The 12,804-nt window shown below is 40.4% G+C and overlaps 1 protein-coding gene across 1 annotated transcript in view; it reads right to left on the reverse strand.

Moving 5' to 3' along the window:
* The window catches only part of SFMBT1 (Scm like with four mbt domains 1), a 92,325-nt gene extending 88,667 nt beyond the window's left edge, over positions 1-3,658 (reverse strand). The window contains exon 1 of the mRNA XM_040569278.1: positions 3,394-3,658. The gene's annotated coding sequence lies outside the window, so the exon portion shown is untranslated. The remainder of the gene's footprint in view (positions 1-3,393) is intronic.
* Positions 3,659-12,804: the final 9,146 nt, after the last annotated feature.

Raw genomic sequence — 12,804 nt, forward strand, 5'->3', positions numbered from 1 at the left:
GATGATCGTGGTTGTTGTAACAGAAAACCAACGCTATTTCCAAAAATGGAATTTATTAGAATCAGTGTATTTTCTTCTGCTTACAATACAAAAAAGTCTGAGCATGTTGCATCCTTAGTTATTCTCCCAGGTCTGGGAAGACATGAGAAGCAGAGTGGGTATGGAGAAGACAAACTGTTGACTAGTAAATCCATTTAGAGTAAAGACTGCTGGAGCGAAGTGAAATGTAATGGAAACAAGTGACAATTTACCCTATAGCTGCATTTCTCAAGTTATTTTTCCCTAAGAATATGGTGGAATTACCAGACTGAGGCAGAGGCAGCCAGCTCCTGCAGAGAGCAGCTTCTCTCAAGCCACAGTTGAACCCAGTACCCCGAGAAACACACAGCTCCAGGACACTCAGGGGAAGTTGTTGCTACCCCAGCATGCATGAAAGTGCTGTGCAACGTGCCCTGCGTAGACATACATCTACACCGCATAGACACGGGTCTACATCTCTATCTTTGTACTCTAGACTTAGTGCCAGAGGATACTCAGAGCTTGAGCTGACCCAAGAAGGCACGAAGCAGTGTCTGTCAGGACCTAACTATTTCAGTACCCTCGGAAGAAGGGTACTTTGTCCTACTCTCATCAAGTCAACGTTGATTTCATAATTGAAGCCATTGATAAATGAAAACTTTTAAAAAATAATTAAAGCCATTTCATAACTGAAGCCACTGAAGGACATCTACTGGAAAGCACAGCTTTGCTTTCCTGTTCAGGGAAGGAAGACTGACACTCCGCGTGCTGGAGATTTACTTGACAAAATTCATGTTTATCTTTAATGTAGCATAGAAGTGCATACGCAAAAAGTGAAATACATAAACAATAAACAAAGGCTGTTTCCTGTGGGCTGCAATACCTACTCTATGGAATATTTTTCATCTTGTCATTCAAATATAGGAGCTATTCAATAGAGGTAGTTGCATAATAGCACAGGGCTTCCTGCTTTTCCAGGGTTCTCAGGTTTAAATTCCCCTCAATGCAGAGCCAGGTTCCCCATCGTGTTCCTGCTACAAAAGTGAAGCTGTGTGTCTCACTGTCAGGGAAAGCATTTGTTAATTGTTTCAAAAAAAACAAACAAAACAAAACAGAGTGAATAAACATTTAGCTAAATAGCTAAAACATGCATAAGGTGCCCTACACAACTTTCAGTGCTATCAGCTGTAGCACAAGATGCTCGTATAGCAAGAACAGTCATGCCAGATGTTAGGCATGAACTCACTTGTTTCCACTGTACATCCACTGTGGTTGTGTTGTTTTAGCTCTGTGATGATTGCAGGGAGACCCTGCTGAGGCACTAAAAACCCCTCTATGCCCTAGCCTTATCAGAGACCACTCCTGGACCAGAGCCTTCATGCTTTGTCTGCATGCAACGCAAACGGTTGGGAAGCCTTACGGTGGGAGTAGGAGGCAAGACTTGGTCACCTTATTTATGAGAAAGAGTCAATGCAATCAGTATTGTAAAACAAGGAAAAGATAAACACACACACGCATTTAAAACATTCACAGTTTGCTGCAGTAAGAAAGAGCGTGCAGGGTTTATTACAAAATAGCTGACTTTACAAATTGCTGTTTTATGTCGCTTGTATAGTCTGATTTGATTTTATTTTGGTTCAAAAACCAGACAGCAGAGGGTGCCAAACCCCCAAGAGGGAGAGCACCCAGACCCACCGAGCTCTCATGCATCACCTCAATTCCCCCGTGTTGATAGCTGTACTCCAGCACGAGTGGTCAGGCCACATCGAGACACTTCAGCGCTGCATGTTCCATCTGCGCTGATAGCTGTACTGGAGTGTATTATCTCATTTGGTTGTGTCAGCACTTCCATTACAGTTTATAACCTCTTACTTTGTGGATCAATCTAGGCTATTGCAAGCCAAGTTATTTTCTCTCTGATGTGCAATTGGCACTCACTGTTATCTCAGGAATCTGAAGCCATGTTTTGTTATCAGGATGTTCCAGAGACGACTCACTAAATTAAAAGCAAGCTCTTGATCATAAAGAGCTGGGCATAAACCCTCCCCCACCTTTAGCATGTGGTACAAATATGACAGAGCCATTGATGAACTAAATCTGTTTAACTTACATTGTTTGTATGTACAACATTGTTATGTATGTTGTTTGTACTTGGGACAAAGAAACATGAGATTAAAACATCAACAGCTCTGAAATCCCATTCTCATCCTACAGCAAATTATGAAATGAAGCAGTATTTTATTGTCAGACATTTCTTCTTGTTCTAATAAAAAGATACACATTCTACATTTTCTGCAAACACTACTTATGGGAATGAAATGGAAATGGTTCCTCGAGTAGTAACTAGTTACAACACCTTCTAAAAAAGCCCACAAATTATTCTGATTGTATTTAGGAGCCAAATCCTGAAGCCTTTGCTGTATTCAGAATCTTGTTCTTTGAGTCAAAATTACTGCACTTGGTCCAAAGAGCATTTGTTTCTTTTCTGTTTCTTGACAATTCCTGTCCTGAAGATGAGCACAGTCAGATGGCCAATTTTACTGTTCACATACCTGATATACATAATGACTGGCCTATTATTTCTACACAGGAATGGGATCCATCATTCCTAATTGAAAATTTTGCAGATAGCAATTGATAATTTGTAAACAGTTACTCACTTTGAATGAGTTATATAGGCTCTGTTTACTTAATCTAGATACTTGTCAGCTTTATCAGTCACTTATCAACAGAAGCAGAAAGCTGGCCACATATTACCCATTCATCATCCTTTTCTGTCTCTGGAACATGCACAACATATATTGGTATATGCCACAGAACTGGCAAAATAGTTCATAATATAACGAAGTTGCCAGCAGAACTATGTATAATAGCTACTTTCTCAATGCCAAAAACATATAGGATGCTTCATAACAGTGGCAACATTTTAACGCAGTCTCAACCATAAGGTCTAAAGAATTATTGCAAATATGACGGTGTTAGCTCACACAGGAGGTGTTGTGATAGATGTCAGGTTGGACTGGGAATGCCCGAGACCCCTGTGCAGTAATCTGGGGAAAACATTTCCTGAACTGAGGAACGTTCAGGGCAGAAGCTGCTGCAGAAGAGGCCCTGCGGTCCCTCAGACTACAGAGAGGTACCATTTTAATATCTTCATGTAGTATCACGATACCAAACTCAATTTGTGCAGAAATAAATCATTCCTAAGGCACGTCGTCACAGAAATTATCTGTAATTGTTCACTGCACAGGTAGCGTGCGACCCTCGGTCTGCAGCCAGCAGTATTCAGGGTTGTACACCCCTGAAGGGAGGAAAAACCTGGTAATTTCATCTCTCTATTATAGTAATAAAACCCAAAAACCAATATGGTCTCACCTTTCCATGCCTCACGAAACCCGTCGGTGCTCCAAGCTGAAGGGAAATGTTTTGACTGAAATGTGAAGTTTATCCCAGCCACAGGGCCTCAGCTGGGGTTTCTCCCAGCAGATCTCTGCCCCGGCTGCCCAGCTGACTCTCAGGGCACTCTCCACCACCCTGTGTCTCTGCTGAGTTGGGGACAGCAGCCAGAGCCAGGTAAGCAGCCTTGAGGGAGGACCCAGCCTGAGCTGCCTTGCTCTGGGCTGGGCTGAAGAGAAGGTTCCAGAACGTGTGGGGCACCACCCCAGCCACTCAACATGGCTGCCCCAACACGGCAGCCTCACAGATTCTACCACCTCAGATGGCACCCTGCACACCCGTTTTTCCTGATACTTGTTTTACTGCATGTACAGGCATCCCTTACCCCCTCCTCTGTGCCTCGTACTTAACCCTATATATTTATTTTTCCCTCACAAATGTTCTCCCGTGTCCCAGCCCAGCTGGGCTTCATCCAGCTCAGAAAGTGAGCACGGGCACTTCAGTCACGGTTTCAAACAAAACAAAATTAATGCATGCCCTCACAAAACAGACATGTTGGAAAGGCAAGGTTAGACAAATCACCAACTCTACCCTTGTCCAGCAATAAATAGTTCACTGTTAAAAAAAGGACACACACACCCTGCCTTACTCAAACGAAGGCGATTGGGCTCAGTACAAAAACTTGACTAAAAACACCAAGAAAGAAGTATGGATACCCTATAACTTTTTAACCAAAACTGATGGGAAGATGAAGACTGAATGGCTTTAAAAATACAGCCCTTTCTATTAGCTGTTTACAGAGAAAATGGAAAGCTGATGTAAGGATTTGGGATATACTATGGCATGTAAAGAGTTTGATTGAAAAAAAACATGCTGAAATGCACAAAAAGTTATTATTTTTGAGTTCCCACAAATCTTTCATTATCTACAAATTAAATATTTGCTCCCATTCCCCCCAATCCCCCAAGATGTCTCTGTTACTACCTTCAACTCAGGGAGGGTAGTTTTGTGGATTACTGTCGTGATCAGCAAATTTCTTTTCAAGGGGAAACTTGTCCTATTTTTAAGTTCAATAATTTAATTGAGAACTGGAAAAATAAAAACTTACAAATAAGAAAATGGTGTCTTCAAATTTAGGTAAATTGCTCAAAAACGAGCTAGTGGTAGAACAGAAGCTGACAATCTGTGTTTCACTCATAGCCCAACAGTGAATTGGGAAAGGGGGGAATTGCAAATCTTGCTTGGCTATTTGCCTCCTGTGAACACTATTTTGGGTAACCAGAACCTCCTAAAACTGATACCTTTCAGGACATCATCAAAAGGAATTTGGAATGATGTTAAAAATCACTGTTAATGTCACTGATCCTTAGCTCAGCTCTCATCTCAGTCACCAGTAAATTCTGCAGCACAGATGAGCCCTTTGGCGAGCTTAATATGTTAAGAGAATCCATTACTTTTTGCTGATTTATTTTATAATGGCTCATTTACATGCACTAGGAAAGTGTATTTTTATACTAGTAGAAAGGCACAGATTGCCTCTTTACATTCATACAGGTTTTCAATTTTAGACAAGATCTTTAAAAAATTGACAGTATTATGAAGTTCCAAGAAGCTTTTCAAAGTCACTTAGGTTTCTAAAATCTATTACAGTTATTTTTTTTCTTCCTATTCCAAAGGTTGTATTGTTGGACTGGTGGTACTAATGAATCCTGTTGGATATGTTGAGCAATATGAAAAATAGGGCACTAATGTTTTAAAGTCTCTAAAACATTTCTCAAATTGACTGTAAAACATGGCATTTCTACAATACACGATTGTTTGGCAGGATATAAAAGCTTACTGGTTCTCATTTGGATGATTTGCATAACTTGTTCATGGCATCATTTGTAAATATTATGCCCATCCCATGCTGCTGCTGATAAAAGAATAAAATTGCTTTTGCCAAAGCATATCACGCTAGAGATGAGAAAAAAAACTTCCTGTGAAAGAAAGAGTAGAGCTATACAAAACGAGTTAAAATTATATACTGCACTGATCTCGGGAAACCAATTTTGATGTCTGCTAGAGAACATAAAAGTGAAAAAATAAAATTGTTCACTTTCACTGCACAAAGTAGTTCTGCACATGTTGGGCAAACCAAGGAGCATTGGCTCTTCCCCAAGGGCTGTTTGCTGTGAGCATCCTGTGTGCCAGCACCCAGAAAGTTCCTTGGCACATGCCGCAAAGACAGACTGGGCTGAGAAGGGTTTTCCTGGCTCCCCAGGCTCACTGCTGATTAAGACGTAACCAGCAATTCTGTTTCACTCAGACAGATGACAATTCAGTTTGCTCACTGACCTGTGTTGACTCTTCGGTACTAACAAAACCAAAACACCACTACAAATCTATGTCACCCAAAAGACTGAATACAGAGGAAAAGCTCATTTACTCAGCCAGGCGGGGCAACCTCCATATAATCATTTTAGAGTGTGCTTTAATATTCATGACTGTCCTAGATGGTGGCAATTTTGAATCACGCTACAGAGTTCACCAGCCTGTGCTTGGTTAGGAGAAGTCCTTCAAGGGATGCTGGATTTCCTGGAAAACAAGGCCATGGTGAACATGATGCTGCCCATCCTTGGTGGCTCTGTCACAGTTCCCAAACAGACGGACTTAGATCTGGAAAGCACATCTGTTTGTTCCTTATCAGAGTCAGAAATATGTCATTGTGTCTACCTCCATGAACTCCTGATTAAAAAGCACAAATGAAGATTTTCATCTCTATAGCTAGAGTATTTGGAGGGAAGGAAGAAGAACGTAACTAGGACATAGAATGCAACTATGTCTGACTGCTTCTCAGAGAGTTTCAAACTCACTATATTAGCAACCATGCTAACGTCCTTGCGCTAATTTTTATGCAAGCAGTTGAATTGGCAGTTGTAAACTTTTAGGAAATACGCCAGGCACTGAGAGATGCTGATATCTCTAGATGTGAGGCTAACACTTTAACAAGGCACCATTTATACGTTATCTGTGGCAGAGCTCTGAAGTTACTAGTGTGCCGCTGGGCAGGGAGGGTAATATACTGCTCAGCCCCACTAAACCTGACAGCTGGCTTAACTGAGGCGTTTGTCTCCTCCATGAGGAATATAACAGAGCAAATATCTCAGAAAAGATACCATGACTTCTTGAATAGGTGGAATTTAATGACTTGATTTGGATAGTGCTTTTCCTCCTCACCTTGCATTTTTCTGCTTCTTAAACTTAGCAGACTACAAATGAGTGGCATTTTTCAATTGAACCTTAAACTAGGAAAAAATTTACAAGTCAGCAGCCAAGGCAAAGGAATCCCCAGAGAAAGTGCTTGGCATTATTTCCTGTGGTGATTCTTTGTCTGCCAAGTTGAATTTGGGAGAAGAGGCAGAAAAGAAAATGAGAATTTGCTTTCATTATAAAAGATGGGGAAAAAAAGAGTAGGTGACTAATTACATCTTTAAGGTATATGTATTCTGTTCATATTGTATATAGATGACAGTAATAACCTCATGTATAGGAATATTTTTAAAGTACAGAGTTAGCAAATTAGTAGACACAGCAAAAGAAAAGTATTATAGATTGTGTTTCTTATATCTCAGTTGTAACAAGATTAAAACAAGATTTCAAGCCATTAAAATCAGCGTATTGCCAAAGTAAGATTGGAACATAATGCTGGATATACATGTGTTATTCACTACAAACCAAGATCACCTCAGTTAATGAATTTGTACTGATGAGTGGAGTTCAGAGCTACTGATTCTTGAAAGCAGACCCAACTAGCTGGGCTGCAGCATTGCCTTTGGCAATATATGGGCAGTAAAGCTTAGAAGTATGGAAAAATCTTGTTTTTAAAGAAGTATTCCTAATCAATAATCCTACATTTGAGCATAGAAGGTACAATTAACCTTCCAACTTGGTTCTTAGAGCTTGGTATGGATATTTTTAGACCATAGCACAAGATTTGGCTGTTCCCGCTGCAGTGACAAGCAAAGCTTTTCTTTAAAAGCTGTAGAAAATATGAGTTTTGTGCAGTGAAAGTATGAAATGATAAGGAAAGCTACAGATTTGTATTTTAGAGTTGCAAATACCATTGCTATATCTATGCTATCCACTGTAAAGTCTGTACTATAGCACGGCAGTAAAATGCTTTCCTTTGCACAAATTTTTGAGTTTTGGGAATACTTTGCCCCCAGACTCCTTTAGAAAAAAAAATTACAAGTTCTTCCAAAATAGACTATGCAAAATAAGGTTATAAAAGGCTGGTGTCTCTCCAACAGCTACACCATTATTAGAACACAAGTTGCGTGTGCAAAGAATCTGGATTCAAGTTCCTGGTCTGCTTTGCAGAAAGAGGAAATTGAACCTGAGACTTTCACCTTAAATACCAGAAGCCAGATACTCAGGAGATTGATCCTACTTTCCAGGTTTAATAAGAATGGGATCCAAGAAATTATTTTTCAAAACCTGTATCTTCCCACAAACACTTTATTTCACAGAGGCCACATTCTTCATGAAAAAGCAGGGTATAAAATCCCATCTGAATCTTTTTCTCTGTATTATCCAAATAGCTTTATTTCATGATCCCTACTTAATTAGTGCTAAACATGTATGCCAGCACTGGGTCCAGAAAACTCACCAAGCAGAATTTTAAAAAGTGAGTATGTAGCATTTGTCACATCCAGAATCTAAACTAGCTGAGGGAATAAGAAAGCCAGAGAATCACATTTCTTTAAAGCAATTTTGACTAAAACCAAGCCATAGAACCAATATTGTTATGGCATCATGACAATTATTCACGGGGCTTGGCTGGAAAGATGACAAGATAAATGAATAAAGCTGACTGAAGCTGTTGGTGACCTGGTCTGGCTGACAGCACATAGCATCTACCTAGCAAACAGCATGATGCAACAAAAATGGAGGGTCATCTATTCAAGAAAAAAATAGAAAAAGCAGAAAAAAATTTGGAGCTGGGGATCACAGTGCTTACCAAGTGTGGCAGTGACACATGGCCGTGTCCTGGAAATTGAATACCTTACCATGCTCCCAGTGCCTCCCCAGCAAAACGTAGAAGAGGCAGCTCAGAAGAGATCCAACCCCAAAAACAAAGCACCTAGCTTGCTTGACTGCTGGCCTCGTTAAGTGCCCATGACAGGAAAAACAAGGCTGACCATGTGGGAGTCAGCAAGATGATCTTGGCTCCATCACAGAGCCCCAGTCCTCCCTCTGAAACAGATTTAAATAACCTTGAGCCCTTTGGGAGGAGCAGGTATGGACCTTTTATTTGACTGAAGTTTCCCTCTGCAGCGAGACTTAGGTAAGAAATCAGCAGCTGGAAATCAATAGATAGGACTAGCAGCAGGAGAAAGATAAACATAAACTGCACCTTCTGAAAGATAGTGTTGTGCATGTGTTAATCCCCTTCCAGTCTATAAATACAGGAGCTGTTGCGATTATCATGCTGAGCAAGGAAAACCAAAAAATGTGATGGCGGAAGAGGCCCAAGAATGTATTAGACACTTCAGTGAGATTTTTATTTAAGGAGTCCCTCAGTTTAATTTCATTCTCTCTGAACATAGAACGGGATCTGGTCATTTAAACACAACTGCCCCAAGTGGGGCCCTAAATTAAAGGAGGAGAAGGCAGCAGCAGAGCTGATGCTTTCCCCTCTTAAAGCAGCTGCAGACATTGCATTTCTGCAGTGTGCTTTGGTGCTCACTAACCTTTGGGTTGACTGAGGGGCCAAATAAGCTGGGGAGCTGTGCTGTGGATGAAAGAAGAGGGATTAAACCTTTGTACACACCTTGAATCCCCTGCAGGCCCGTCGTAACAGAGCGACTCAAAGCCCTGCGCATAATGCTCTGCTGAAGAACAATACAAGATAAAAATTCTCAAAAAAAATCCTTCTTTTCCTCAAAACAGTTCAAAACAACAACAAAAAGAAACTATAAGCATGTGAAAACTAGGCTGAAAGGTCTCGCTTCAGTAAAGCATTATTTGCTACCCTGACAGCTCTACCACTACAGGTCATATTTTTATTACATTTGATGTATCTGTTTTCAAAGGGCTGACCACAAAATAAACCTTGACATAGCCAAAATTGGATGGCACTAATGAAGCACCAAGACGACCACATGCTATTCCTCTATGCTAGCAGCAAACGATTGGTAATTAAACAGTTGCCAGTGGGGGGTGCTTGATGTATTTTTACTAACATTTTGTGTATATTGCCTACATGCTCCAGAGTGACCAGCTAAGGTGGTTTACATGGCATTTGAAGCTGAATTTCCTGAGGTGAAAACGCAGTAACCTGACAGAGCACAATATTACAAGTGCTTCAACCTGCTAGCTTCCTCATGGTGGGTGCACAATTAATTTTTGATCTGGAGAGGACTGACTGACATTTACAGGCTTTGCAGACATCTGCTTTAGAACCAGGCTTTCTTTCTGTTTCTGTAAAGTACAATGCACAATTCAGCTAACACCAGAGAAATAAGGTCTATAGAAAACTTTGCAGCTGCTTAGTGGTCTGAAACCACTTTTTTCTTTGGTAGAAGAAAATGACTGTATCGCATGTGAAAAGTTTTCGGTTTGGGGATTTTTTTCAAGTGAGAGTGTTGTGTAGTACAAAATGAGTTTTACAGATAAATACCATAACGTTTGATGCTGAAACCCAGAGATTAGCTGAACCCAGCCTAAGGGATGCACAGTTAAGGAGCAAACATTAAAAAAAAAAAATGAAAAAACTTTTCTTTTGGTTTTGTTTTATTACTGCTTAGTAGAAAGCATCAGATGGTCCAAGAGAACAAATTAGACCCACAGTTTTAAAGACTTTAAGCTGTTAAGCAGCCTGATTTCACGGGAAGATTGCAGAAGACACACTGTCTTTTGAAGGAAAATAGCAAATATTAACACAATAACAAGTAAGCAGAGATTTTGAAGATTTGCCAAGCATCTTCAACATGAAAAAGCAAATCATGTTGCATTTAAAATAACATTTGATGAGTAAGGACTTGTAATCCCTACAGGAACATGACTGGATCTCTAGGTAAAGGCGACATGTATAAGCAATCTCTGGAATGCTGTGCAAGGCCTCTAGGCTTTATGAGAAATGCTGAAGGGAGCATACAGCATGTAGTCCTAGAGAAAATGCTCTACACGCATACTGCTCTTTCAACAAGAAGAGAAAAAACCACGGAGCACGTTCAATTCAGGTTGTGTCAGTATTTCTCAAAGGACTGCCAAACTTTGTGTTTATCCTGAAACAGGACACAGTTGCCATTGGCATGACTGTGTTTACGGATCAAAGCAGTGGCTTTTGCCAGGTCCTCCTGCTGCTGCAGCATTACTGGATGGTGAACGGTGCCTGCTGGGGAGGAAGGGTTGCTCTCATGGAGCACAAGGAGCGGACAGCTCTTCAGGAATTTCTTTGTGTGTTGCAGACCATACATCAACACTGCACTGTGCAATTTAAAAATCTAATATTCAGCTACCAAGCTGCCACATTTTCAAGAAATCCTTGGAGAAACGTAAGAATCCTATCAAAGCTGCAGCCTTATCACTCCTTGGAAATTTTCTGGTGTGCAACAGAGCAGAGGGCATGTCTTATATTGAAAATAAGATCAGGCATTTCCTTTGTCTGACAGCCAACTGTGGCTAATGGGATTCTAAATTAATCAGAGTACAGAATGGGGCAGATGTAACAATGATAAATTATAACAGGGATCAACATGCAAGAGTGAGGCAGGCAGGAGTTGCCAGAGGAGAGTGGCAACTGCTGGGGAAACTACCAGCATCCAAAAATGATTTAACATACAGCAGCAGTTCAGTCCCCACAGCATAACAAGTTGAAGCAAACCTGGATTTTAAAGATGCTCTAAATTTTCTTATGTGTTGTTCTCTGTCCAGCCCTACTCCAACATTCACATCATTTTTCAAATGATGGAGGATGAGTTGTTTCAAACACCACCACCACAAGAGCACTTATTTTTTAAGCAAGCTAAGCTGAAATACACAGAGGAGATAAAATACAGTTGAGGAGACTTAAGCTCATCCAAAACCTTCATTTTTTGCTTTCCAGCTGCATTTTGCCCACTGAACATGAGTTATGACTGCATTCAAAGCTTGCCTTGTGGAAATCTCCTTTGCGTACCTCTGAGAGCAGCCCAAAGAGAAGCTCTGAGGCAGAGGTTTGACAAGAGTTGCTCTACACATTCCACCTCGTAATCCCTCCCCTAGAACTACTACTTCAGGCAGACAAGCAGTGTGAGATGGATGACGATCCTTCCCTCATCAAGGGACCTCCTTGCCACAGAAGGCTGTAAATGCAAGCATTCATAGGGATTCAAAACTTATTGGAGTGATAAAAGGAAGAAAACTCAGTCAAGGCTGTGCAAAACAGGCACCATCACTGGCTTAGGAAACATTTATGCTGCAGATCACTGAAGACTGCAAGAGTATTTTAAGTAGCACCACTGTACGCATGCCCTGTCTTTATGCTATTTCCCTGACATTTGCTACAGGCCACTGGTGGAGACAGATATTGTAGTAGATGGGCCTTTTGCCTGACTCGATGCTTCATTATTTTCTAGTGATGGTAGATGTTCCTGTCCAAAGAACTCAGTGCACTACAGTAAGCATCTGGATCTATTTTGTTTGCAGTGATTATCAGCTGACTCAGCTGCATAAATTAACCTAGCCAACCAGCAGAGATGGCCAGAGTGCTGTGTGGGCATCTGAGAGGTTCAGTGCTGCTGGGATGTTCAGGGACGTCTAGTCGTTAGACTTTAGCAAGGCATATTTAATATATGTAAATAGGCATTTTATAATGAGTAACGTTGCCAGTTTTTCCAGATTGCTAGCACTGTCCTCCATTAAACTTGGAGGACAAACTCACAAAACACATTATTAGGGCAGGGAGCAGTATTGCTAGCACATAAATCTGGTGATGCTCTTAATCTTGGGAAAAAGAAAGCTGATATGCTTGCTTCTCAAAATTTATGTCAATATTGTTATTATAAAACCATTAGAAATATTCCACATTATTGTTCTATTTCAACACATTTAGTCAGAATACACAAAATTAAGCAGAAACACAAAGAACAATATCATAAAGGCTATGAGAAAATGTTCTAGAAAACTGAAACTGAAATTATGTTACTTACAGGGTAAATGTAAGTGATGCAAGTTAGAATTAACATATCACTTAAAATAAAATAAAAATATAAAATAAAAGTATTAATTATTGCAAAGATACTTGCACTTAGATCCACCATAAGAATAAGAAAACGTTAAAACTCCCACATCTCTAGCATGGATTTATTTTGATCTGGCAACAAAATCTTCAACTATCTTAAACACATGCTGTGTGACTTCACA

The sequence above is a fragment of the Cygnus olor genome, chromosome 10 (assembly GCF_009769625.2).
Source record: "Cygnus olor isolate bCygOlo1 chromosome 10, bCygOlo1.pri.v2, whole genome shotgun sequence".
Classification (NCBI taxonomy): domain Eukaryota; kingdom Metazoa; phylum Chordata; class Aves; order Anseriformes; family Anatidae; genus Cygnus; species Cygnus olor.